Genomic DNA, 27,455 nt, shown 5'->3' with positions numbered 1-27,455 from the left:
TATTAGATAGAATCAGGGCAGCTCAACGGTATATTGCAGGCTATAAGCTTTCATTAACAGCTACAAGAAATTTTTTGTTAACTCAGTGTGTGTAGAGACAGGGAGGGAGAGGAGCTGGAGGGAGTGTGATTTGGGCTTGATAAAGAGAGGATAAAACAGGGGTAGGATTTGGATTCTGGTCAGATCTGGCTGCTCTTCAGCTTTGTCCATCAGTTGTCTTCTGGCAATACATTGTGCTGCATGCTCAAACATAATAATGGTCCTTTATAATGGTCTTTTAAATGTGTGTTTCCTGGGCCAGGTAGGTTAATGTGCAATAGCTTTTTATTTTTACTGGGTTTTTGCATTGGTCTCAGCAAATAGGTGAATGCAGAGTGCTACAGAATGCAGCAGCTTTGGTGATTTTTTTCACTATGATTAAGGAATAGTTCATCTATAACCAGAGCAGATCTCAGTCACCAGGAGACTGCAGTGACAAAAAGGGGTATTTAATCATCTGGCTAGGATAGGATCAGGAAAGAAAGCCCATTGTTATTGCTGCAATCTGACTGCTGAGGAGAAGCAGCCAGAAGTGAACCACCAGCTCCTACTTCCATCCATCTGCTCCCTCCTTTCTCCATTTTTCTAAACATTTTTTTTTGGCCAGTTTAATTATGATCAGCAGAGGCACTTGACAGAAGCTCTTTGTTCTGACAGGCGTGGTGGGTCCTGCGATTTCGGCACTCCTCTGGCTGTGAATGGTGGAGGAGCACTACAGAAACAAGAGCGAGATGATAATCTCAGGAGGTCCTTTCCCCTCACCTAGATGTCGCACACACTTGGAAGGACAGGCGTGTTTTTTTCTCAAACGCCTTCGGCTGGAGTGGCACGTGAAAACCCGTTTCACGTGTCGGTTATGCAGTGCCTGGTGCTTTCATGTTCCTCAAAGGCATCTGATGCTGCTGAAGCATCATGACAACTTGGCTGTCTTTGGGATCAGAAGGTTCAGCATCTCTTGGGCCTGCTGCATCTGCTGGTTCATTTGGCAAGAGAAGCACTGGTTCATAGTAATGCCTTCCACCTCCCAAGTTAAGCAGAAGAATATATTAATTGTAGTTATGTGTTGTCATCTGTACACTTGGGAAACAATTAAGGAAAACCTTCCTAATTTTCTGTGCAAGCTGAGCCTCGGGTGTTCTGTAATAAACCAGCAAACTGTGACTTCGGCGTTTGGATGTATTTGAACCTTGCATGACTGTTGAGCTAAAAATGAAGCAATTCTTTCATTCCTTAATTCTGATCTTAACACTTTACTTGCACAGTTTTCTGAATTGCAGGCTTCTGAAGTTTCCCAAAGTAGCATTGTTATGTGGCTTTATAGAGTCTTTTGTGGGATTACATACGTCTGAGAAAAGGAATCAGATGATTCTCCTACATGAATAGTGCTGCATTTCTTTAGCAACATTTCTCCTTGATCTACACGTTTCATTTTTTCTCACCAGATTACAAAGAGAAATTGAGTCAAAAAAGTCCTGGCCAGTGCTAGAGAAGGAAACAGCGTGTTGTTAGAGTGGAAAGTGGAAGCTCCGTATCTTCTGCTTGGGCCACTTCCCTTTGCTTTGGATGAAGGGAGGCTGCAGGGGCTGTGCCAGCACCCGGCGCAGTGCAGAGAGCAGCACATGAATGCCCTAGAGTGTGCAGTTAAGCTGAGTTGAGCTCTGCCAGTTTAAGCAATCAATCAAACCAGTCTGCCTTCCTCATCAGTTAATGCAATGAATGAGATTCATAATGTACCATGAAATGAGAAGCTTTTCTGTGGAGGTTTAAAAACAGAAATGTGACTGCTTAGATAAACGCTATACGATTGCCTTCAGTTCCCAATCATATGCTATCAACTTCAATTAGGTTGAAAATTATCATAGGATTTGACTTTTGCATCTGGGCAGTGTCTTAAATTGGGGTGTTGGTCATAGGTAAATACAATCTGACCGCCAAAACATGTGGAAGAAACAGTAGGAGACTACACTGACACATTGCAGCTAATGGCAACTCTTAAAGCTGCAAGGCTGCTTTACCAGCATTCCTGTAAATCAACTTCTCTAACATGTTTTAGGCATTAGAAATTCTGCTATCACACCGCTGTGGTTAAAAATCACGTTGCAAATGGCAATGGCATGTTGTAGGATTCCTCAAATACCTTACAGTGGTGCTGATGTTTCTTTAGTGTAGATGGCAATATACTTTCTCAGTATTAATTGAAATAGTCCTTCCAACAGATGCAGTGGCTTATCTAAGCCTATCATTACAGTAGCCATATGCTTACTGGGAAAGTGCAATATCTTATTTCCCGGAAAGTTAAAGAATTATTGACAGTTTAAGTGACAGCATGGTATATAGGGAGAGGCCATAGTGAAAAAGTTATCTGATAGCTTAGATTTATTTTTTCCTGTTGAGTTTAAATTGTCAACACTCCTTGTAATAATAAAACTCTTTGCATGGAGAGGACTATAATTTAATTTACTACTGTGAATATTGATTCCTGGATAGTACACTCTTTATCCTGCAGATGACCTAGATCCTTAGTTCCCTAAGGGTTTTGAATAATAACAGCAGGAAAAGGGTCTGGATTACATAAGGGACTTGATGGAGATTAGTTACTTTCTCTGCTGACATTTTAATTTTATTCATTTAATTTGTTCCTCATATTCCTCGTCTTGCTTTGTAAGCTGGAAACCATTGTCAGTTGGACTGGTGTTGATGAGCACTGAGTGTTTTAGACATCATTCTTCCCAATCATACCAAACCTTATGTTCAAAGTAAACCAGAAAAGACCACGTTCACTTAGAGAAGTGATTTCATATCTCGTGAATTGAAATAATCCTCAAAGAGGTGATTTAGTCCATGTCTCTATATTAGGAGGATGGTCGCCGTGGGCTCCTGACAGAACCTCCTTAGAGGCCATCATGGTGTTGGGTTGCAGCTTCTTTAGCTGGGAATGCAGGGAATTCAATGCAGGGAATACAATGCAGGGAAACCTGACGGAGTTCCCCCTGGGAATCCACAAAATCCGCTACTGCCAACTCCAGTCGTTGAAAGAAACGACAAGACCTCCAAAAGTGATACGGGATTCTTGAAAAAATAGGAAAAGGCAGGCAGGAAAGAAGGTCAGTGGAGGGAGGGAGAGAAGAAGGGGTTGGGGGGAGAAAGGATGGAAGGGCATATCATCTGCTTTCTGAATCCCCAGTGTCGAGGGTGCACATGGACCAAATATTCGGGGTTTTGAAGGCTCTGTAGCCATAGGGCCCAGTGATCAGTCAGGGTATTGGGAGCCTAAGAAAATTATCAGGTCTCTCGCAATTCTCTATCTATCCACAGGAATGTGGCAGAATTGCACCTGGAAAACCCAGAACAGAACATGACAAAACAGCATAAAACAGGGGTTACTTCAGCAATTTTTTTTAGCCGTATTTCCTTTGCCCAGTTATTTTGAGCCACTCTAAGGCGATTAGAGCGGCTCGTTACCGACGCTCAGGAGCTGAGAAGGCGAGTTGTGTTCCCTTTTGAGAGAACTGTCACTATCTCTGCGTGAGCTCAGATGGAATTGAATAAAAGTCTGTTTTGTGCTCAGAGTACCGAGCGAGCCCTCTTTTTGCTTTCGGTGATTGTGGGTTAATACAGGCAGCTGGGGGATCTGAAGCCCGTTTCCTCTGTCTTGCAGCCGGCTGCTCTGTGCGCTCACTTCCAGCAGAAGGTATTGTATACGTACATTAAAGACCTGTTTTCCCTGTCGCCTAAGCATTTCTGTGCTGCCCACCAAAGAAACCTTTACCTAATTTAGTGACTGTTTGCTCCCTCAGACGCTTCCTAGTTGAGGACCTAACTAACTAATACTTTTAAGCTTACGAAAATCTTTCACCATCCTTACTAGAAAGAAGGAGGAAAGATGTAATTGCCTGGTTAGGGTTTGTGGTGGGCACATTTATTAGCATAGATAATTTCCTAACTATAATGGACACATAAAATTGCTTTTATATAAAAATAGAATTCTCAAAATATCATTAAGTCCCTGAAAGTTACGTTTTAATTTTGTCTAAGATGAGAAAACAAATCTGACAGTACAGCGCTCTATCTGTCATGGACATACAGGGAGAAAATTATTGTATGTGGGAAGTGATAAACCCTCTAAACCCATCTCTGTCTGGCACCAGGACTGAAATATGAGAAAGAGATTCTTTGAATAATTGGAAGATATTTTTGCTGAAAATAAAAGTTTTAAAGTTTTAATAATAGACTTTTGGGTCAGAAGGTTATGTGCTTAGATAGCTTGTTTGTGTACCAGGAAAACCAGTATACTTGACCACAGGTTCAGTTTCCAAGCGGCTAATGACCCCAAACATTCTTAGAAACAGTAGGAGCATTTAAGAAATGGTATAATGAAAGCTGAAAAGAAAATCAGGATCGAGCAGACTGGTTTTTAGTTGTAACCTTAGCCATTTGGAGCAAATGCAGATTTTATTTCGCTCAACACAGCCGCTGCTGTTCCTTATATATCTCCAACACTTCACGTTGCACAGTATGTTCATACAGCACAATCTTCAGACACAGACAGAGAAAAACGAACAGTTTTTATTACCTGCAGTTTTTAGCTAGGTGTGGTTTCTTAATTAAGTGTTGCATTTTGAATCACCAAATATATTTAAATTTCAGTCTTGGCAGTACTGAGTGTTATTATTGGACTCAAAATCTAGGTCAGCCTCTTAAAAGATTGTGGGATAGGGGGCATGTCAGCACTGGGCAAAAGCATTATCCATTCAGGCTGCATGTGAATATGCAGAGCTTCATATGAATTTTTATTGTGTTAGAGAAAAGAGTTAAGGAAAAAGCCAGAAGGGTTTGGCGGAGAAAAAAAAATATCTGCGTTTGTAAGTAACAGGATTTTGTAATTTAGCCCATATGTTAATGGCAAAATGAGCCCTTAAAAGTATTCTTTTCTACAGTACTTCATTAATGGCTACTGGTTAATAAGGCTGCTCTGATTTCAATAGTTGCCTTAATTTAAAATGCTACCTTGATTTTCACAGGAATGGCTCTTATTCCATGAATAAATTATTACTTTGTCACTGTTTTGGTCAGCACTATTAACTATGGAATATATTCTGGCTGGTCATTTTAAGTGTCTTTCTTATCAGTATTGTGCCTGGCATTCATTATCCTCTTATCTCTCTGCCATTTCTCTCAGTGGAGAGGTAATGGATTGATTACTTTCACTGCTATATTGGTCAGGATGTACAACAAATTCTCTTCAGCTCTACAGCTCATTCATCATGGATATCCTTTAATCCCCCATCCCTGAGTTTAAACGTTTCATTCTCTTCATATATATTGGAAATTATTAGCAAAGACAAGAATCCAAGCAGTGGATCTTTTATCACTCATTTACTGTAAAACATAGTTACTGAAAATCCAGGGAGGGTTCTCCCAGTTATGCTGCTCAGGGGGGTTTAAGTGCCACAGAACCACTAATTCAGCAGCATTTGCATTTTCTGAAATACTGATTTCTGTGTTGCAACTGGAGAATTATTGAAAAGAAAATGCACAAAAAATGTTCTTTGTGATATGGTGCTCCCCAGTGTGCTGCATATGCATATGGGTAGTAACAGAATCTCTTCTATATGGGTGCATATTTTTAACTCATAGATGGCGTTGGAAAATAAAGGCAGTTTTCCGATAAAAAAATGGTGTGCTGTACATAGTACACGCATACTATGTGGAAAACTCTGTTAGAGCAAGTTGAACGGGAATCACAGGGTTTCCTCATCTGGCAGACCTCTAGCAATTGGAGAACAGAGAGTAGGAGTGCTTTCCTTGGCTTTTCTAAGAAACTTCTTCTTCCTGGCAAAACTGTCTTTGCAGAAGAGTCCAGCAGGCATCAACATTTTGTCTGGAAGGACCTTGGTGAAGGACCAAGACAGTAGAAACTCTATAGGACAAGCTGAAACAGAATTACACAGAAAGACCCTTCCAGAGATAGGGAAAGAATAGAGAGTTCCTGCCTCAGGTACATGAAGGGCACAGAAAGGCTCTGTATTGCAAGGGAGGTTCCCCTAAATATAGCCATGTAGAAGATGTAGCTATGTCACTAACTGCTCATCCTCCAGAAGGTACCTTTGCTTCCCTTCTCCCTGGCACTGTTTCTGATGCCGATGCTTATCAGTCTAGCCTGCACACAGACGCTGATGCGAGGTTATACTAGCCTCTCTTGTGCAGAAAGTGCTTAACCTGGACTTTTTGAAGGCATCAGCTTCATCCTGGGAACGGACAAACCTGACTCCAGAACAAATGGAGGAAAGAAATATTCAAAATCTTCCAAACAAGTATTAGCTAAATATACAGAAAGGCACCTGTCACTACAAAGTATTTAACTCTGAGGAGCAAAACCAGAAATGACTGATGGTCCCATGACTCAGTCTCCGTTACAGTCAAGCCCTTCCTGAGTCTCTTGATGATGAGGGCTTCTTGCAATACAGTGAGGTTCAATGCAATACAATGCAATACAGAGGGCTTCTTGCAATACAGTAACGGCCTCTCTAATGCTTTTTCCTCATGTCCGTGCCCTGGTGTTACCCTCCTCATCAATAAAGATCAAGATCTTTTCAGAATTATCCCAGACTGGTCATGACTGATAGACAGCAGGGGAGGAATTAAAAAACAGATAGCCATACAGTGACCTGGAGGAGCAGCAAGTCCATTCAAACAGGGTGGTGGTACTCATGCATTTGTTTTTAAATAGAAGACACATGCTATCGATCAGTTAGAATGATGAGTCATCTAAAATGCTGTCAATATTCAAGTGACAACAGCCATGATGCCTCTGAACAGGAAAGAACGAAAGAAGGAAATCTTCAAGGCTATTAGAGAAGGGCCTGTATTTGCACATGTATCGTACAATGCTACAACAGACTGCGGAGAATAGACCAAGCGCAAGTGACCCACTGTTCAAAGGTGTAAAGAGATAGAAATTTACCTTTTTTATTGAAAGCATAAATAGTAAAGCACCGAAACGTTTCCACTAGTGTGTTCTGTAAACCACAGAACCACAGAAACACTAGTGTGTTCTGTAAACCACAGAACTGCTGCATGTTTTCCCTCCAGAAAAGGGAGAGAGTGCTTTCTTCTGATGGCAACACACTTCCTAACATGAGGTTTTGCAACAAAAATATATTGCATATCAAGATCCTTTAAGACTGTCCTGCCTTCTCAATTAAGGGGGGAAAAAAAAAAAAAAGAAAGAAATCACTTATCATTATACTTGTATTACTTGTATTCAGTCTCTGGAGAGACAGTCCAGAAGGAAGATTGTATCACTTCAGCCGGGTAGTGAAATCTCTGTAAGCAGCCCCTTGCCTCTTTGACACCTTCTCTTAGATGACTTGTCAGAGTCTCTGCCTCTGACATCTCTTTTAGATGTCTTTTGTAGTTGCTTTAAATGGAACATGGCCAAAAATTAAGTTCTCATCCTTCCCTATGTCCCTTTTATTGTTATCAACAGTGCTATTATCATCCCCGTCTCTCAGCAGTCAGCATGTTCATAGTTACAGTTCTGAATGTTTTACTTGCCAGAATTTCTCTGGTCGGATCAACAAGGTTTTTGTCACTGCTCTAGAAGTAATTAGGAAGGACAGATTTCTCAGCAAGAGAGAGGCACGCAAGCAAATCTAGACCCGTGTTAGGATCCGTGAAGGTTACTGCATAAAGAGAAAAGATTTTTAGTAGGGCAGTAGAGCCCAACAGAGGGAAAAAAGTAATATTTCCCTCTGTGCTGTTTTAATTTGTACTGAAACTATTAATAGCCCAGGCTTTTCTCATTTCCTGTATTTTTCACAGTGTGTTGTCCCTTTCTGCTTTTCTTCCACCAGATTGAAATAAAGAGTTATTTGTTGTCTTTAGAAATGTCGTTTGTCCTGTATCACAGTATTTGATTTCCTGGCACCTTTTGCTCGGCTCCGCGGTTCACAGTGTGGATAATGTTGTGTCTCAGCGACCCCATCATATTGTAGTACGACACTGGAATTCTTTCAGGTACACATGAGAGGGAGAACTGCTAAAAGAGTTCGATGTTGCATTCTCCCACAAAGAGCACTCTGTATTTCAGCCGATCATTTATTTAACATTTGACAGCCTCCAAAAGGAAGGGAGGTTTATCCGTACACATAAATGCATTCTGGAAGGGAGAGATTCAGCCTGTATTACAGTCAGGCAGTCTCCTCATCCACCTCATTTGGCTGATTTCTGCTAGTATTTAAACGATTTCAAAAGCAACCTGTCGTGGTTTAACCCCAGCTGGCAACTAAGCCCCACACAGCCGCTCGCTCACTCCCCCCCAGTGGGATGGGGGAGAGAATCGGAAGGGTAAAAGTGAGAAAACTCCTGGGTTGAGATAAAGACAGTTTAATAGGAAAAGCAAAAGCCACGCATGCAAGCAAAGCAAAGCAAGGAATTAATTCACTACTTCCCATGGGCAGGCAGGTGTTAAGCCATCTCCAGGAAAGCAGGGCTCTATCACACGTAACGGTTACTTGGGAAGACAAACACCATCACTCCAAATGTCCCCTCCTTCCTTCTTCTTCCCCAGCTTTATATGCTGAGCATGATGCCATATGGCATGGAATAGCCCTTTGGTCAGTTGGGGTCAGCTGTCCCAGCTGTGTCCCCTCCCAACTCCTTGTGCCCCCCCAGCCTACTCGCTGGTGGGGTGGGGTGAGGAGCAGAAAAGGCCTTGACTGTGTGTAAGCACTGCTCAGCAGTGACAAAAACATCCCCGAGTTATCAACGCTGTTTCCAGCACAAATCCAAAACATAGCCCCATCCCAGCTACTATGGAGAAACTGAACTCTATCCCAGCCAAAATCAGCACACAGCCCTTACAGAAGTCCTACTTTCAGTCTGCCATACCTTTGGATGTAGCTTTCAGGCTCCAGCGTTCAGCCAGAAATCAATTATTCGTCATCCTTAGAGAAGGTGTCCTCCAGACTGTGCTCCTCTGGACCCGGGACAGGGTTGATGCCACACTCTGGGCTATACTGGAGTTTGATGTGGGCTGGGACTTGGGACTGAGAGCTGCAGGGTTGGTGTCCAGGGAGCTGCAGCCTCACAAGGGAGATGCCCGGTGACTTTTTGGGTGCTCCACTGTCAAGCAGTGCTGATGTACACACTTTCTAGGTTTCCCCAAAGCTTGTGTCCACCCGAGTACTTGGGCAACTTTAATCTTGTCCGTGATGATTACCTTTCTGCTTGTACTTTTGGCTGAACTCAAGTATCCTGTTTCTGTTATCTACACCAAGATCACCTGAAGCTCAGCTACCATCCTCTGATTCCATATCTGGAGGGGCACGCACCAGTGTGGTATTTCCAGCTGACTAGTGCAAAATAAGGTTGTTCTCTGCTTTTTCAGCGCAAGGAGCTTCTAAATTAGCATCTCTTTTAAATTGCTACCTCTGCCGTGGATTACCTCTGTGACCTTACTTTATTTTAATAATTTTGTCAAAAATATATTCAAATGGATGTGTCAAATTTGTCATCAGGAGCCCTTAATACTATTCTTAATACACTATAGGGCATTAAGATCATCATTGAGAGACCAAATATTAGTTTGCTGTATTTTTCTTCCATATAACTCCTGTGCACTGATTTGACAATTTTGGTCATTTTGCATGTTTCTGCTTTTGAGTGCCTTGTGAGTAATATGAGATTAAATACCAAAACCAAATATGAATATAGCAAAAGTTTAGATGTTGAACAGCTGAAGAAATAGTAGCCAAATTTCATTGAAGATACACTACTTTCAAGAAAGTAGCTTAAAATATGAAAGATTTCTTTTTCAACGTTTATATTAAAATGTGGTACTTAATTTCTGATTGTTTTGATTTTGATCAGAAATGCTAATTCAAGTAAATTCAAGCTGAAGAAACATTTTTTAAAACTTGCAGTTGAAAAGAGTTTCAACAACCATCACTGAACAGAATATGGGAGAATTAATGAGATCCTTCTTAAAGCATGTTGAAAATTAAAAGCTGAGCATAGCGCTGCCAAGTTTTAGCACTATTCTTTAAAAACATGCAATACAATATTCACTAAGTTTTGAGCAAATGTTTTACAAATGGGGGGGGATTCTGATCTTTTTATAAACTGATTTTATTATAGGGGCATTTTATTATTAGATCATTTGTCTTGCTAGGAAAATGCTTTCCTTTTTTCATCTTCAGATTAGACTGAGACTTAGCTTGGGAGATTAACTTTGAGATTTCGGTTTTTTTGGTTTCCTAGAGCTATCCAGGATAACTCTCCTCCCAGTTTTACAAGAACAAGTGCCATATCGAGTGTTTGCGATGTGAAGTTTGAGAAGGCTATTATCAAACTCTGAAAAAAATACCGAACTTCTGCTTTATAATAACTTTTTAATACAGTATCAGAAAGATGAAAAAGATCTGCCTGGAGACTGGCATTTAGCTATTGTGCTCTTCTAAATTAAATGACAGCTCGTACAGGCGTTCCAGGGCTAGGTGTAGAATCCTGTTATTTAAACATTGTCAAAGCTTGGGTTTAATTAACTCTAATTCAGTGTAGTTTCCCCATCCTTGCGTACTCTTTCTGTCTTTCTTTCACTCCCTCTCTGTCTTTTTCTTTCTGCTGGCCTTGAAAGGCTTCGGAGTGCCTGTCAGGGTTACAGTATGATTTCAAATGCCTTCGTGCCTGTTGCTGGGTGGAAAGAAAATTACGTCCTGGCAGAGCAGCGACGAAGCATTTCATTGTCAGCCGGGAGATTCGGGTTGCAGGGTAAAGCTGGAGTGCTAAGTCTCAGCCTGGCTGTGGCTCTTAATGTTTCAAATGATGTATGCGTGGTTTCTAAGGCAAACGGAGCCGCGCCGCTTCTCTGATCAAAATCGCGGAGGGCACGTTTGGACTTCCAGAGCCAGAGTGAACAAGTCGTTTGTCAACTTCACCGTCAAATGAGGTGGTGGAGGTTGCTCCGTGCCTGTCCTCGAAATGTCACGGGAAGGGCTGTTGTGCCGGCAGGGTTGGGAGCTCTGGAATCGCAGCGCATTGAGGACCACAGCCCAACCGTAGCTGAGGATGCGACCGGGGATGAGTAGCGGCTCCGAAGAAAATCAGCCAGCAGTGTGTGGCAGGGGATGGTGAAGCCATGAAGCAGTGGGGTGGCATAAACACATAAAGAGATCAAAGTCTTAAGTTGCCCTTCATTCAGTGCTCATTCAAATTATTATTTTTTTTGGGCAGAAGTAGTTCAGATTAAAGACAACCTTTCCTGAACACTTTTAAATAAATAAATTCCCTGCTATGTATATCTAGCTCTCTTTCTCGTCTCTTTGATATGCTACTGGGGTTCCTCAGTCTCTATGGATATATGAATTATTACTCTATTTTTTCAACACTATTTTGGACGGCAAATATTCCTAAGCTCTGAATGGCGATTTTGTAATGAAAGTTGCACTAGAATAGGCCAGGAACAAAACAGTACCAATTAAGGTTTGCTTTTATGTAGCTACTATTCAAAAGCAGTCATCCAGCCTTTGGGTTGTTTTCCACCTCAGTTATGCCCAGACCAACGGCCTGGTTGTCAAAAGTAAGCCCTAAACTTCCTTCTCTTTCTGTCTGAATTCCCCTTTCCCTCTTTGCATTCAGTTCATGTGCTTTTTTTTCAGAGCTTTTGGAGCTTTTATGGCTTCAGAAGCCTCTTCATCCCTCCCGGTGACTTCCCAAATATTGAAAAAAGTCACGTGCTGATTTTCCCCAGACCAGGAGACCTCTTTTTGCCCTAGTCAGCTGCCAGCATGCACATGGTGTCCTTCATGCCCGTGGCTCCAGTGCCGGGTGCTCCCCGTCCACCAGGAGCGATGCGGGCAGCCCTCAGCAATCTCTGCCTTTCAGTGGATGAGAGTCAGCCCAGCTGGATCAAAGGAGTTGGAAAATGTGGATGGCTAATCAAAGCTAATCAGCTAGCCTTCCTTTGTACTTAACAGAGAGAGATGGACAATCCTGGGGGAAACCCAGCTGTGCTGAAACAGATGTCCAAGGAAGCGAGAAGACTCTCCCTCTGGAGATGCCTGTCTCTGTCTGCGGAAGGAGCCTGGATAACGAAGTTAAGGCTAAATGCCTTTTACACAGCTAAATGTAGATTTGATTAATTTCAGCCCAAAATATGTACCCTGTGTAAAAGTATGCAAGTGTGTTTATCACAATTCAACTTTAATAAGCAGTGTTTTGAGGAGTGCTCTCCTGTCCTCTACCTGAGGGACCGGTGAGCGCAAGGAAAGCGATCGCATCCTCAGCCGTCTGCTGCAATGCTAACAGAGGTGGACTGAAACAACTGTCAAAGCTGACACATCAAAGATCTTTCTAGCATTTCCCAGCCTTGAGAAAAAACAACCCGCTCAGATGTTTTCCTTAAATATTTTGTAGATTTTTCCAAGAATGCGCCACTTCTCATTTAAAAAAAAAAAAAAAAGAATAAAGATTTTAATAAAGATAGCTCAGTTATTTTTCCGTCACTCAAGGACAGCTGTGATTCTTCTTATTAAAAACATTGATCCGCATGTGATACCGTTAATACTGGGAAATAAGACTGACTTAACGATATATATTGCTAGTGCATGTATATCATATATATGAAATTATAAACTTAAAAATGGGTATACAAAATAAATACTGCAACTTGAAATTATAAAAGGGCAAGAGTTGTGTTACTTTCCAGTCTAGTAGAAATGAATAGGCACATACAGTACATTGTTCTCCTTTGCTGGTTTTTAAGGCATGAAAAGCAATTTGAAGTGTAGTCTTGCTTTAATGCCATTTAGATTCCTCCCACAGTAATGTCAGCGCCTTTCTTGTGTGTGTGAGTGTCTACATAACGTGTTTCTAAAAAAGAAACTTAGTTCAGTTCTGGTTTAAAAAGTTTTGTTGTGTTACCACTATTCATGCAAGCTCTAGGTTTTCTGTAGTTCCATGAAAAAAATGCATTTAAGGTTTATTGCTGAAGTTTCCACCAACCCATCAAGGGCAGTGCTTCGGGACACGTGTGGTGCTTTGCTTTAGGTGCCAGAAGGGTGATTTAGAGCAGTTTGAGTTAAAGGAGACTTAAGTTGGTGGGGCAAACCATGCTGTACTGTGCCAGGAGGACTTTGTTGTCACAGGTCCAAGTGCGGGCCAGTTATATGTGCATGGGCAGCTGGAAGTCCTTCCTAGAGGGATGAGCTGTAAGCTTAAGCACAGCACCATCAGACCAGCCTGCGTTTGGTCCTGAGCTGGCGATGCTCACACATCACTGTGCTGTGTTGTGCTGTTTTTCTGTCGTGGCCTGGGTCCTTTCGAAACCCAGCGCTGCTACCCTGCGCTCCCTTTTGTGGTCGGGAGGTACCCGACGAGGCGCTGCAGGCATGAGCTCTGGGGCTGAGTGTACATCACAAGCCTCGCATCATTCAGAATATGAACCACATCCATCTATGAGGATGTGAGGGGGCAGTTCGCTTCGTGAACTCAGTGCTTTGATTAATCTATTCAAATATTAACATGCCTGGTGAGGTAGACCAAAATATCCTCTGGATATATAAATATTCATATACTAACATCTGCCACAGCTGCATAGTTAGAATTCTGTTTTCATGGGAGGCAAAAAGTCTCTTTGAGGAAGGTCCAATGAAGCAGAGGGTTTCTCTCTTCATACCTGTCACTTAGGAAGTTGTGTAACTTTTAAAAATCTTTTATACTTGCATTATTCTAGAGTCAGCCTGGTCTATGAGGATTTAACTCCAGCATAACAGCTATTAATGTTCCTGGATCACTTTTAGTATGTGTATGTGAGGCAGTGGGTGTTTTTTACAACATAAAACAACTTCTTTGATCATTTGCAGGCAGATTTCTGCCACTGGCACAGTCCTGAAACAACCCTGCTTTGCACAGTTAATAGTATCAGATTTTCATTATGGTCTTGACCTCTACCTTTGGCACTTCAGAACATGCCTTCCATTTTCTATGGCTTGGCACAGTCCCTTCAAACTCCAGGTCCTTTCTTTTTTTTGTTTTTTTTTATTTTCTTGCTTTACAGTCTTACTTTATTTATGGTTATCCTGCTCCAAGATGTCTTTTCATTAGGTTTACTCCTAGCTTCACTCCTCTGAATTTTGCCTATAAGTCTACTTGGCCCTCTTCTTCCAAGAAAAAAAGAAAATAACCCAAAAGTATAATCAGCAGCCTTGTTTGTCAGTAGATTCCATACAAATCTACAGCAACTGGCTTGTTACATATTTAAAAAAAAAAAAAAAGGACTTTTTTTTTCAGTTCAACGTACTGGAAGTCTTTGTGGCTTTCCAATTTTTGGCATAGGGAAGACATCGTTTCAGTGCACCACCAAACGTGTGAGTGTAGAGCAACCATATTCTCTTTTTGCTTTCAAAAAGGACTTGAAAAGGATTGTTCTTCAAGTAGAGTCAAACCGAGTCATTTATTGAATGTCTTTTTCCCTTTAGAAGCTCTATGCAGTACTCCACAGTTGTTTTTAAAGAGTTATGTTCATTTTTCTCATTTATAGATTGAATACTAAAGACCATGAAAGAACTGGTTTGCACTATTTTTTGGGTCCATCAACTACAGAGGAAATAACCATAAGAACAGCTAGAGTTCACGCTTCCAGTTCTGAACTCTGACTTCTTTTACTTAAACCAGTATTCAAGATTGGTGTTAAAATGATGTACAATTTGTGTGATTAAGACAAGAATTGTATAGTCCCCTACAAAAGGGGATGTCTTATTTCCATGTGAAGTTGTCATCGCAGACTATTCCCTGCAGAACAAGCAGAGATTTAAAGCTCTGATGAATGGCTGTTTTACAGAGTAGGTACTTTCCTTCCAGCTTTATCTTTTTAACCTTTGACATTACTTAGATTAGTCAAAAGCAGTTTGACCCTATTATTTCAGGAGAAATCATTGTTTTTCTTTATGACAAATTATAGCTAGGTTAAATTTTCAAGAGCTGTTAAGTCCCAGGCTCAAAAGTTACGTGGGCATTTTGCAAAATTTAATCTCAGTCTTCTGGGTTTTTTTCGTTTCTTTGAGTTCTTGCAGATAAGGACCCCAGAGCTGATGCTTCATCTTCAGTTTCATTCTGCACTTACAGCATTATGTGTTTTTTAAAAAAAGTTGCAGCCTACCCAAATTACACTTCAGTCTGGCAATTTAATGTCCTTAGGAATGCACCAAATTATCTTAATCACATTCTTCAATGATATATTACTACCTTTAAAAAAATACTGCTAGGAGAAAATCGCAAGTGTGCAAGAGGGAATTGAAGAATAAAGATGTAACAGTTAAAGGAAAAAAGGAAAACTAAACAAAACCCAAGACGTAAGTTAAGCTGACTAGAAAATTAACATTAAAAAGTGTCACGAAATCAAGAAACAATGTTCCTTTGATGGTATTGCAAGCCTGTGTCTGTGTAACTGTATTTATTTTACAGTACAGTAGTGGGAACCAAATTCTGTTCTCAGTTAAACCGGTGTGTTGGTTAGAACTGGTAAACACTTAGTGTCACCGACAAGGGCTTTGCATCAGTTTAACTCTACTAGTTACTGCACAGACGTGAATTAAAGCAAGCTGTGATTATAGATAAATAGCTACCGCCTGATGTAGTCTTGACAGTGTCTTCACTGAAATAAATTGTCCTTGAAACTATTTTTTGCTGTAAGACACCATTTCAATCAGTTTTTTTCCAAATCACACTAATTAGAAAAGTCATTTAACCATCATTAACAAGGTACATATTTCCAGAATTTGTTACAAGAGATGTTGTTGTTTCAAAATGTATTTTGTATTTGTTACCCAGTTTAATAAAATGTAAATAGCAAGTAGATATGATAGTTCATTAAGACGTAAAATGGTCAAATACTCTATTTTCATTTTCGAATGTCATGCTTTTAATTACGTTGTTGCTATTTAGTACCAGAGAAACATCTTATTTTCTAGGTCAATGTTTCGTATTTGTGTTATGATTAAAACAGTTTGACATTTTGAACAAAAATATACTAATTCGTTGTATTAATTAAAAATAATGACCTAGAAAAATGCTTCCAAACTAACCTAAAGACGTCAGCGCAGTGAGACTTGACAGTTGTGCCATATTGTCACTACTAATGACAATTTATTAAGCGATGTGAAAATGTACATACAGATGAAAAAAATAAAACTAAGAACAATTTTCATTTTTAAAACCCTGTATATGAAATCTTCAGTCCACAGAAAGGGTCACAGATACTTGGGAAGGCAAAACCAACTTTTGAAATATTGACATTTCCTGTGAAATGTAAAGGGCAGCTTTTGCACAGGTAGATATTTGTTCTTTTTAAATACATGTTAGCCTTCTGCTGCCGGAGCGGGGAGAGGGCAAGTATACGAGAGGTGAAATCCCGAAGCCTTTGAAGTTTAGCTATAGATTTTTAATGAGTTTGTTCCCAGAGTTGTTCATTTGTACATATAAACTGCTAACATCATATAGTTAATTAAAAGTACCACAATTTTCATAAATATTTATATGATATATGAAAATTAATGGTCTAGAGAAATGAGAAATAAAACGAAATTATAATAATTATCTCTCCTGAACCAGTTCAGACACACAGCTCACACTAGTTAGAGACACCAGGTTCTACTCGGTGTCATAGGGCAAAAGTATCATTGAAGACAAAGTAAATAATCACCAACTCTTTTGTTCCTGAATAATACAAAATAAAAATTAAAAAGACCACAGACAATAAACAGTGGTTATTTCACTTCCAGTTCTGTATGTTCCTTTTTGGAGATCTCATCACTGAATTTAAGGCTGCAAGAAAGCATCTGCCCTTTGAGAGGACCTCCTAGGCAACCCTCTTCTCCAAATTAGTAGTAAGCCCTGTTTCAGTGTGTCACGGATCAGTAAAATAGCTTATGGATGGGCATCTATTTCCATTTTAAATTTGGCACCCTAGATTATATTCTAGTTTAAGCCCAAGAAACGAATCCACGGGAATACTAATGTGACCTTCCCTAAGTCCAGCATGCCAAAGGAAGTTTCTACATCATCTACGTCAGCACGTTTCTGATTTTCATTGCGAGACAGGCAAATCCATTCCCATCAAGAATCTTCTATATAAATTAGATCCTGTTATTTTCAGTTTACGTAAAGCTGTAGCATGTCTCAACTCGAGAACTGCATGAATTTCAACAACATCTTTCAAAGATACGTCAGCCCTCAACGTTTCTTAGATTTAATTGTCTTTAACGCTCAGATTCAAAACTGGAAACAGTGAATGTTTAACTCCGTATATGGCTTTCAGACCAGTGCAAGTGGCTCTATGGACCCCTGTCATCCTGCAGACTACTGTTGGGGAGCTATCAGTCCAGGTATTTTGGTCATTAGCAAGAGAAGCTGCTAGTATCTTAAATTAAAATAGATCTTTGATTTCCCGCTAAGACCTCTAGAAAAGAAATTTACTTCAATTCTTTCACAGAACTTTAGAACTTTGTCTTCCCGGTGCAAGCTGGAGCCCTGGTGAGGCTGTCATTTGAACTGAAGCTGGATTGCAGCCTCTTTTGTTCTCTCCTCGCCTTAGATGCCTGCTTGCTGCCTGCTGGCTTGCAGGAGCGAGCGGGATGACTTGTGGTGACAGCTGTAAAGTTGCGGATGGGAGCAGAGAGAGGAAAAAAGCCCTGGTTCGGTTAGGAGGGGTTTTATATCTCTCTGTTTCCATAACTACACAGAAGGAGAAAAACATGCTTCTTTCATGCTTGTCTAGATTCAGAATTGCCCGTTGTCATCCTTTCATAGGTTCAGCACCTTTGCGGGTTGGTCTTAGTGGCATTTTCGGATTATGAAATGATTGTGAAATTTGTATATTGCCTTCACAGTTGAAATTTTGACTTAATCACCGTGTTTTCTGAGGTGTCCCTTTGTTTTCGTTTGTATTTGAAATGTTTTAGCCAAGTCTTATCAACCATCTTCATTATGTGAAAGCCATTCAGCTCTCAAAATAGTCTTTATAAGCTTGCTTAATTCTTAGAGAGCCCATAAATTTTAATACTCATTAAATAAATCTTTGTCCTTTAATCTCAACAGACTTCTTAGAAGTGTCTTTTTTTTTTTATTCTGAGTTTGGTAAGGCAGCTACTTAAACACCTCCTGATAACTTGTTCCTCTCTGAATATAAACAACATTTGCAGTTAAATGGTTTCTTACATTATCGGCCAGTCACAGCTCATATTCTCTTGCCATACTCTACAAATTCACTATTCATGCAACATGATTACTAGGAAGAGACTTTGCTAGGATTTATACAAAAATACTTAATATTAACAACAATACCTTCCAAAAAGTTTGTTTAAAAATCAGGATTTAAAAATTAAGGTTTACTTTATTAAGGGGAAACATGAGTTAGGCAAAAGTGAGGAGGACATTTTACAAAACATTTCCTAAACAGCTACACTGTTAAACTATAAAAACTTTACAGTGCTTATAAAAGAAGGAAAAAAATAAATTATAAAGTCTTTCACATCTTTAGGACAGGTATAATCTAGAGATTTGAAAATGTTATAAGCAGGGAGATGTTCAAAGAAAATCTAACACTAATTACGGCTTTTTTTAACATATGATCCCATGTTCCTAAAGCTAAAAAACCACACAGAAGTTAGAGGGCTGTTTCTCTGAGACCAAGCTGCCTCCCCAGCCTCTCATTCCTGCTCCCTCCTCCTACTTTCCCTGCTACCACTGCCAGTTTTTCTGCCTTCAGATGTGCCTGCAATCATGCCCCAGCTCATGGGGCACAAAAAATAGCTTATTTATCATTGTTTCCATACCTGTTGTAATTTATGATTATGAGGGAAGTTAACAGCCTTGTATATATTATTATTTTTATTATTTCTTCTGGAACCGTGAGCGGACATGAGTGCAGCCGCCGACACGTGCTGAAGCTGTAGAGCAGGGAACCCATTGTTGAAGAAGAGTTGTTGGGTTGCAGAATACCCCGAGGGAGGTCCTAGAGATGACCGGCAGTGTTTCCATTCTTTTATTTTATATTATTGGATTACACTTGTCTATTCTGATAGTGTAATGACTCACTGGGTCTCATTGTGGAGACACAGTCTGTACCAAAAGAGCAGTTCTCTACTGTATGAGGTGGCCACTGGACCAGGAGATGCTGTCACATGCATTTAACCCCGTGCGTAACGTACGCCCAGTACTAAGCCATCCACTGAGTGTATAGGCCTAAATGCTTCCATTTAGTGCTTTATTATTTTTAGATGATGCATAGTATCTTCTGAAAGGGCGAGATTTCAATGCCAAAGATTTCCATTGGTTTTGTTTGCTTTCATTACGCATCACATACTGCAGTATATGAATGTTAGAAAATAGGTGCGTTACCACTGGTCAGTAAAGATGGATTTATTTCAAAGAATTGTGTTGATTACACTTATGTACATTTTAAGAAAAAATTAAGTCCTGCCCCTGTTGAAACTGGGCAGCACTGCCTTTGTTTAAAGTGGGCAGAGGAACCCCCCCCACTCCTTGCTAATTAATGTATGTTAAGTGCTTTGAAGTCTTTGATTGTCAGGTGTTATACCTTACAGTTGTATTTCTTTATTTTTTTACTATAACATGTGCAATTTGTCCTGGATGCATCCCTGATTTATTTTCAGAAACCTGTCTTTTCTTATTTTCTTATTTTGGAAAGCAAGCGTTTTGTTTGCCGGCTGTACGTTACGCACACGCCTGTGACTGATTGCTGTTAATGCACAATTCACAGCTTTTGTTCTTACACCACCAAAACTGGTCAGCGTTTGCCTATTGCTGACATGTCGGGGAGCCTGTTGATTACACTATCGGTTTCACAGATGGGTGCTTCTCATTCAAAGCCTTCAAAACTAGGAAACGTTTAGCTAATGCCTTGCACTACATAAAGAGATCAAAAAGGTCTAAAAGCTGTCTGCTAGTCTTCTGCTACAAGCAATTAGGATAATACTGAATCCATCCCAGATCACGTAGTAATAAATATTTTAGCCTTCCCTTAAGTGTGTATTGATATTCAGGGCTGCCTGCTGGTAAATAAAACAATCAGAACTAAATTTCTCTTTGAATCTGGGCTATTCTGTGTTTCCAGCGCTCACAGATTTTTTTTTTTCCCTTCTCTTTCTGTCTGTCTCTCTCTTATTTTGTCTCCAGAGAAAATTATTGTCTGCCTGGAAATCAAGTTACAGTGCTAACTGAAATAGTGGCATGTTATATATGGAACAGGGGGCCAGGCTGGCAATTTGCTGGGATCCCCTGGGGTTTGTTTGCCTTGGCCAATATAGAACAGGCTGCAGCCAACTTTATATTTAATCAGGGGTGAATCCTGAAAAAAAACCCCAGCAGATCCTGATACAGGAAGCTGCATCTTTATCTCAACATCTCAGTGGGTGTTTTTACGCTGGATCCTTTGGTCTTGCTGCTTGTCCTTGCATGGATCACAGCCTGTGTTGGAAAACTAAAGAGATCAGGTTGTCTCCATATTTTTTCTCATTCTTTCTGTGCATCCATATATGTAATGTAAATGCAGTTCATTTTCAAAGCCAGTCACATACGCTCACTGTGCATTTGTAACTCTGTATGATTATAAATTAGCAGGCATGGATACCATAGAAGACTGTACCTTGTAAATCAAAGCAGCACAGGCATTCTAGCCCCCAAACTCCCTTTTTTATTAATTTTATGCATAGCTGTGGTACCAAAATCTCTCCAAAGTTGCATTTAAAGTAGATCTTCTAGAAATTAGGGGGGGTGGTTAATCTCTGAATATAGTCAGAAAATATGTTGAAATAGTTCTACGGCCTAACATAGGGAAATATCAACTCTGTATGTGTGAAGGCATCTTTGAGATACCTCCTAATGTCAGTTCTAGTGATGATAACGGCCTGAAAATTGGTTTCAAAACCTGATACTGTGACTTCCCTGAGTTTTTAATATATTTAGAAAGGCTCCATTTACACATAGAGTTGTAGTTGTCTTCCTCAAGTGAGTAATCACTGCAGCTGACTTTGTTGACCCTTTCTCATCATAATAATGTGAGAAGAATTTGTCCATGTGAAGAATGAAAAATTATTTAGCACAATGGGGCATCTCATTGCCAACAATCCTTTGAGTAGAATTAATCATAGACAGCCACATATGTGTTGTTCAATATGGGATTTTAAAATATTTTCCCACTCTCCAGCATCTGTTACTGTTTTCTTTAGCAGCACAGGTGTATAACAGTGTCAACAAGACTAAGATCTAGACAGGTTGGTCTGCACTACAAAGTCCTACTGCCATAGCTGTATCAGCTCAGAGTATGACAACTTCACACTTTGCATTTCACATTGCTGTGCTGACAAAACCCAGCAGAAGATGACTCTTGTTGCCTTTTGTTCAGAGATTGGTGTAACTGTGCCAGCAGTGATACCTCTCCATCAGCATATGCTCCGTCTTCACTAGGGAGTGTAGCTGGGTAGCAGCGACTCTGTAGGGCACGGCCACGCTGAGCCTGTGCTTTGGGGCTGTAATGCTCCTGTAGTCACTGTTGAGCTTTTCTCAGTTCACTTTATCTGGCTTAAGGGCTTATGAAAGCAAAATGTTCAGGAGATGGCCACAAGCCGTCGAGCATTTTCCGTTGCCTTTGGAGCAGGGTGGCATCCTGCAGAAACTCCATAATGAATACAGACTGGGAGAGGAGGGCTGGGCACAGCAGTATCATACAGCAGTATTTTGCACCTCCATCCCAAGCCATTAGCAGCCTTGGCATTTCACAGTACAGAGCGAGAGTGTTTCACCGTTTGTCTGCCTCCTCCATCTCTCCGATAGAGGATCCTCGTATAGGCGAGTCCCAGCTTTGTTACGCCCCCTTCTCCTTCTGCTCTTGATGAAGAAGTTCAACTGGAATTTAGATCCAAGAGGAAAAAGTGAAAGTATTTATCTGCAAGAGATTAATTCTCACCGTCTGTGCAAAAAAAAATGAGTGTCTGGTCTCAGCTAATTATCTAATCTCCCTTGGTAATCCCTGGGGAGAGACAGCCATGGTAGTGCATCCTACCCGCCTGAGCATGCAGGAGGGGCTGGGTTGTACATGAGACATGTTTCTGTCTCTATTTGACTACAGAGGCAGTCCAGATAACCTGATGTTTAATTTTTAGGGTCCAGGAAGGAAACTGAAGATCACAAGATAGTATCTGAGGCATCCTCATCTGTTAATGATTCCTACAAGGCTTTGCCCATTCCCCTTTTTCTCTATTACTAGTTCATTGCAGGCCAAAAGAGAATAAGGGACCTATTTCTTGTCCTCAGTTCCAAGGAGGAAGCTGTTCTCCAGAGGTGTGTACTTGTCTTCACACCACGTGGAAGCTGCCATAGTCGATGGTGTATTTGTCAACGGGGAAATAACTAACCCCTGCCTGATACTCATGGGAGACCCTAAGGGGTGATGTTCAGTGGTAGTTGGCCTGCAGTGTCAAGATGCCCCAAGGGAGTGGAGAACAGCGTCAGCCACTGCAACGCCAAGTGTGTCCACATAACATCATCAGGCTGGCCTAATGAGGCAGCTAGGCATTTAGCTGTTATGTCTTTATGCAGCTGTTTCAAGCTATGTATCGACAGCACAAGGGTAGATGGAGCAGTTTATTGTGACACTCTCCAGGCTTTGGGGTTCTCTGTGTGTCTGTGGGCGTAGCGGTGAAGACAAAGACTTGTCAAAATTGGCCAAAAATGATAAGGACTTGTGTGGTTCAATAGGACAGGCTCGCCATGCTACACACTTTCCCGTCACTCGTAACTCCTATTTGACTGCTAGGTCTTTTGCTTCATAATTTAATTTCCTGTAGCTACACACCCTCTATCACTGTCTATCAAAATGAGCAAGTGTGTGCAGTGCTGGCACTTCATGGTTAAAATGTTTGGTTTACATAACTAGAGCATAACCTTGGAAATTAATCTCCTTACTTATTAAGGCAAGAAAGTAATTGGATTTTCCTTCTGGTAACTTTTCTTGGCTTTCCCACATTTTCTGTCCCAATCATGAAAGCATGAGGCTGCCTGGGCAAGCACTGGTCTCTTGCATGTTCTTCACAAGAATAATTAGTGATGTTTCATCAATTAGCCTTTTCAGGTTTATAATAGGTTAGTTTTTCCAAACAAATTTTAAAAAACACTGTTTGTAAAAAGTGTTCTTCCATATTTCACAGCCCATTATATTTTAGCTCTTGCTGCCCCCTTTTAAAGCCTTATCTACTAGAATTTAAGTAAAGAGTTCTTTATTAGAAGTGGAAAGAAACCCGAGAGCTTCCATTGTGCCACAGCAATGTGCATTAGAGAGGATCTTTGACTGGGTTTCCAGTCTCCACTGTGCTTGAAATACAGAATAAATAAACTTGGGGAATAAGTTCCTTGTTCATTTTTATTTCTTATCATAAGTAATTTAAAAAAAGATTCACTATATAACTTCTGTTCCCCTTATTTGATCTACACAATTATACAGTTGTTCTTGGTCCTACATTTGATCCAAGGCTTATGGGCTCTTCAGTTTAATTTGTAATTTGTCCATTAATTAAGAGGGAGAAAATTTAGTGTGACGGGTGGAGCTGGGGACCAGGAATCAAAGCTTCTGAGTTCTTCCTGGCTCTGTTCCTGACCTGAGGAAAGTCACTTATACCTTCTGGCCCATATTGTCTCTGGGACTCTCAATATAATTATGTTTAAATGCCCCTAAGCAATGATACGAAGGCTGATAATGGCAAGATAGAAAGCGCTTCCTTTCACAAGCTCTGTAGAGAAGTTCAGCTGCAGGTTTCAGGTCAAGTTCCCTTTAGGTTCAACTGTTACGTGGCTCATGCAATTATGGGAGAACATGGGGGTGTCTATTGTGTACTTCTTTATGAAGAAAACATTCAACCCATCTTTTGATTTAGCATCGGTAATGATGAAGACAGAAAGGACTGGCTTAGTTTCTGCAGTCCCAACACGTGTGTGCACCTGCGGCAGGAAGGAAAATCCCTTGCGCTATGGATGCGAGAGCATTTGCTGTGATTCACTGAGGAGAGGGAACATCAGTGCCCGCCCTACTGAAACCTTGCACCTTAACTGTCCTTGCCCTTCATTTTTACCCAGACCTCTTTAAAAAAAAAGCAAATGAGAAAAAAAGCAAACAAAGAAAAAAAGGTTCTATAAGAACAAAGAAACCAGAGGAATAAATAACCACTAGGAAATTCCCAGCACATCCCTTTTTGAAGGTTTCAGGAAATTCCATTTGTTGGAGGAAGTGCTGAAAGTTAGGAGGAGCCCAGAATAGGGACTAGCAGGAGACAGCTGAAATCATTTTTCACTGCCAGGACTGCACTGTGTTGTCTCTCCTTTTACAACTCATCGGCAGACATTATTACCTGGTGAAAAAATTTGTTTTGCAACTCATCCTGAGTCCTCATAAATCATTAATGCCTGGCTAAGCACAGTGTGAGCATTACAAATACTCCGAGAATGAGGGCCCGTTCTGATATAACCTTGTGTCCAATACTAATGCCTGCTAGTTATTTAGTAAACAAAGGGGCCTCAGCGAGGAAGATCGATGAATCAATGCAGTCTCCTGACTTCCTTCTCCTCTCCACCGCCTCTTCTCTTTCTACTTCAGAAACTGAGCTACAAAAAATACAGGACTGTTCGCAGTCATCTCTCTGTGGAGGACAGCACAACACGTCAGGGAGACAGGGAGGGAATTACGGCCTCCCAATGGCTGTAGCAAAAAGAGGAGCTTCAGTTTCGGGTTAGGGCTTGTTCTGATTTCTGGGGTTTTTATGAGCCAGATTGCACCACTGCTCCGGACCTGTGTTTTCTGGTTTGCATCCCTTAACGAATGCATGCAGTATAAAGCACACTGAAGTGTGTAAAGAGCACACATAGAAACTGCCCAGGAACTGCAGGACTGGATGTAATTAAAGGGTGCTCAGTAAAGTCTAAGTACTCAGCTCATTACCTGGGGGAGCCATTTCGGGACTTAGATGCTCAAACCAGCTCTCACAGTCTCACTATCAGCTATCTCTTACTGGAGATAGCACAGAGAGCACAGCATCCATCACTGCAGTGGCTGAAATTTGTGTCTTGTTATTCAGCAATCTCGGCCATAATCGTGAGTTCACGGATGGTCTCTGCTGTCCTGCTTACCCTGAGCCCACCTCCAGAAACCCCCAACCTATTCAGAGTGCAACGAAACTCTTGTTTCCTCTCCTCTCCTCTCCTGGAACACAGGATCCATCTATGCAGTTGCTGTTCATACAGTTGTGCTCCTTGAACACCAAGAATAATTGATCATGAGCTTTAAAAGGAGGGAATGGAATGAGGTGAGATGGAGATTGACCCCTTGTGTAAGTAAGTGTAATCTCAAGCTTCTATGACTTAGTCTTGGTTAGAGCCCTTGTCTTGAAAGGCTTATGCAAGGAAGATAGCAAAGCCACAGAGAAAAGGATCTTGAATAGGAATGTAGCAAAAGTGCAAATGGGGATGGAGGACAGTAGTTGAGCAAATTTGAAAAGGGGAACGACAGAAAACAAAAGTGAAATTAAGTAGGGGATAAGAGAGTATCAGAAAGTTTAGAGGGAAAAGTAACTGTCTTTAAGGCATGAAATGATAGAAAATTGGTCAGGAGGAGAAGGTAGTTGCTGTAAGTGAGAGTGGGAAAATGGACCAAGACAGAAAAAAAAGTCGTTCATATGTGAAAAGGGACAGAAAAATACTTCCTCCGCAATCGCCGCCAAAAATATGCGACTAAGAAAGCACCTGGTGCTGTTCCTGTGAAACCAGGGACCTTGGCCACTTTAACCCTAAATCAGGTAAAAACACCCCTTGTGCCCCAAGCATCCTTGGTCTTTAACCGAGGCCTGACGCGTTCATGGTCGAGTCAGACTTTAGGCACCACACCTCCAGCAAAAGCCTGGAACTTTCCTGCAGAAGAGTGAACATTTGGATCCCATTTTAAGTTTTGCTCGGAATGTATCATTGTACTTTAGCTCAGATGAATTTGTTAAAAATAGTCCCCACTATAGCACCCACAGGACAGAGTGGTTTATTTTCCCCTATTATAGATCTGACACGAGCCTGCTGTTATTTCTGTGCCCTCTCTAATGATCTGCTTGCTCTCTGGAGAGCACTGACCCATTTCAGCACAGAATAATTAGCCTTTCAGACACTACTGTGTTTCCATTAAATAGACATAAATGTGCAAGGTGACATTTATTTACTTAGGCCTGAAAAATGTGCACCACAGATGTTGGGGCTTGGGAGAACTTCCATTTCTTTTCATGCAACAGTTGCAATTTGCACGCTTTCGTGTTGTTCACCCACTAGTGCTTCGCTGAAATGATTCCTGTTGAGTTTCAGTGGGGAAGCAGGAGAACACAAAGATTATTTGGGTCTTCGTTTCACCGTAAGGCCCTTTGGCGATGCTTTGGCAGCCCAGTGCCCAAGCCCGACAGAGGCTTTAAATGCAGTTATAGTCACACTCTCTTCAGGTCCTTTTTACTTTGTGTAAGGAGGGACTTTGTGTAAAAAACTTGTTTATTTACAGACCTGCCTGAAGAGGAATGTGTTCAGGGCATTACACTGAGAAAAGGAGAACCTTGACCTATTGCAAACATAAAATAAAACCAAAATCCTTTAGTATTTAAAATCAGCTCTTTTATCATCTTGATCACTGGCTTCTGAACCGCCAGACTATTGCCCAGGTGAAAAGTATATTATTCATCTTGATAGCCACTTTGGTCCGCGAAGTTGGAGGGAAGTCTTACCCTTCAAAGTCCAGCCGGTATGTAGGACGTGTAGGTTGCCTAGTAGCTCACATCCACACATGAAGACATGGCATGCTATTATTTCATTCTGTTAGTACCAATGGGCTTTATAAAAGGAGGCATCATGCAAGGTAGGTGCTTTATTGCAGGATGGAAACACTTTCATAGGTTATTTTAATCATTACGATTCTTTCATGATGTGTGAAAGTTGATTGTTGCTGTAAATGAAGCCATTGAAGGCTAAAAAATAAAAATGCTGTGATGGTAAAAATCCTTGGAGTGCAAAAAATGGGAATTGCTATAAAAGGCAGTAATTTATTCTCTGCGTGAGATTATTTTTTATCATAAGGATGCTTTTAAGCTAATTCTGAAACATATACAATTGTAGTCTGTATAGCTGAGGTATATTGCAAGATGCATTGACAATTTGGCTAATTTTTTATGCACTGTAATTTATATATTATTTAGAAGTACTATTTTATTCTGTTAACTGAGAGGCTTAACACATTTTTACTATGTTACACATTTTTACTATGTTAAGGATAAGTTATTTTTGCAGGTTTTGTGGTTTTATTATTTTGACCCATATCCAGTTCATATTGC

At 40.7% G+C, this 27,455-nt stretch overlaps 1 protein-coding gene across 7 annotated transcripts in view; it reads left to right on the top strand.

The window, feature by feature from the left end:
* KLHL29 (kelch like family member 29) overlaps positions 1-27,455 on the top strand; it is a 409,537-nt gene that overhangs the window by 307,425 nt on the left and 74,657 nt on the right. The window lies entirely within an intron of this gene.

The sequence above is a fragment of the Mycteria americana genome, chromosome 3 (genome assembly GCF_035582795.1).
Source record: "Mycteria americana isolate JAX WOST 10 ecotype Jacksonville Zoo and Gardens chromosome 3, USCA_MyAme_1.0, whole genome shotgun sequence".
NCBI classification, from domain to species: Eukaryota; Metazoa; Chordata; class Aves; order Ciconiiformes; family Ciconiidae; genus Mycteria; species Mycteria americana.
Note: the sequence above shows the minus strand (reverse complement) of the source record. Positions and strands in the feature narration are given on the sequence as shown.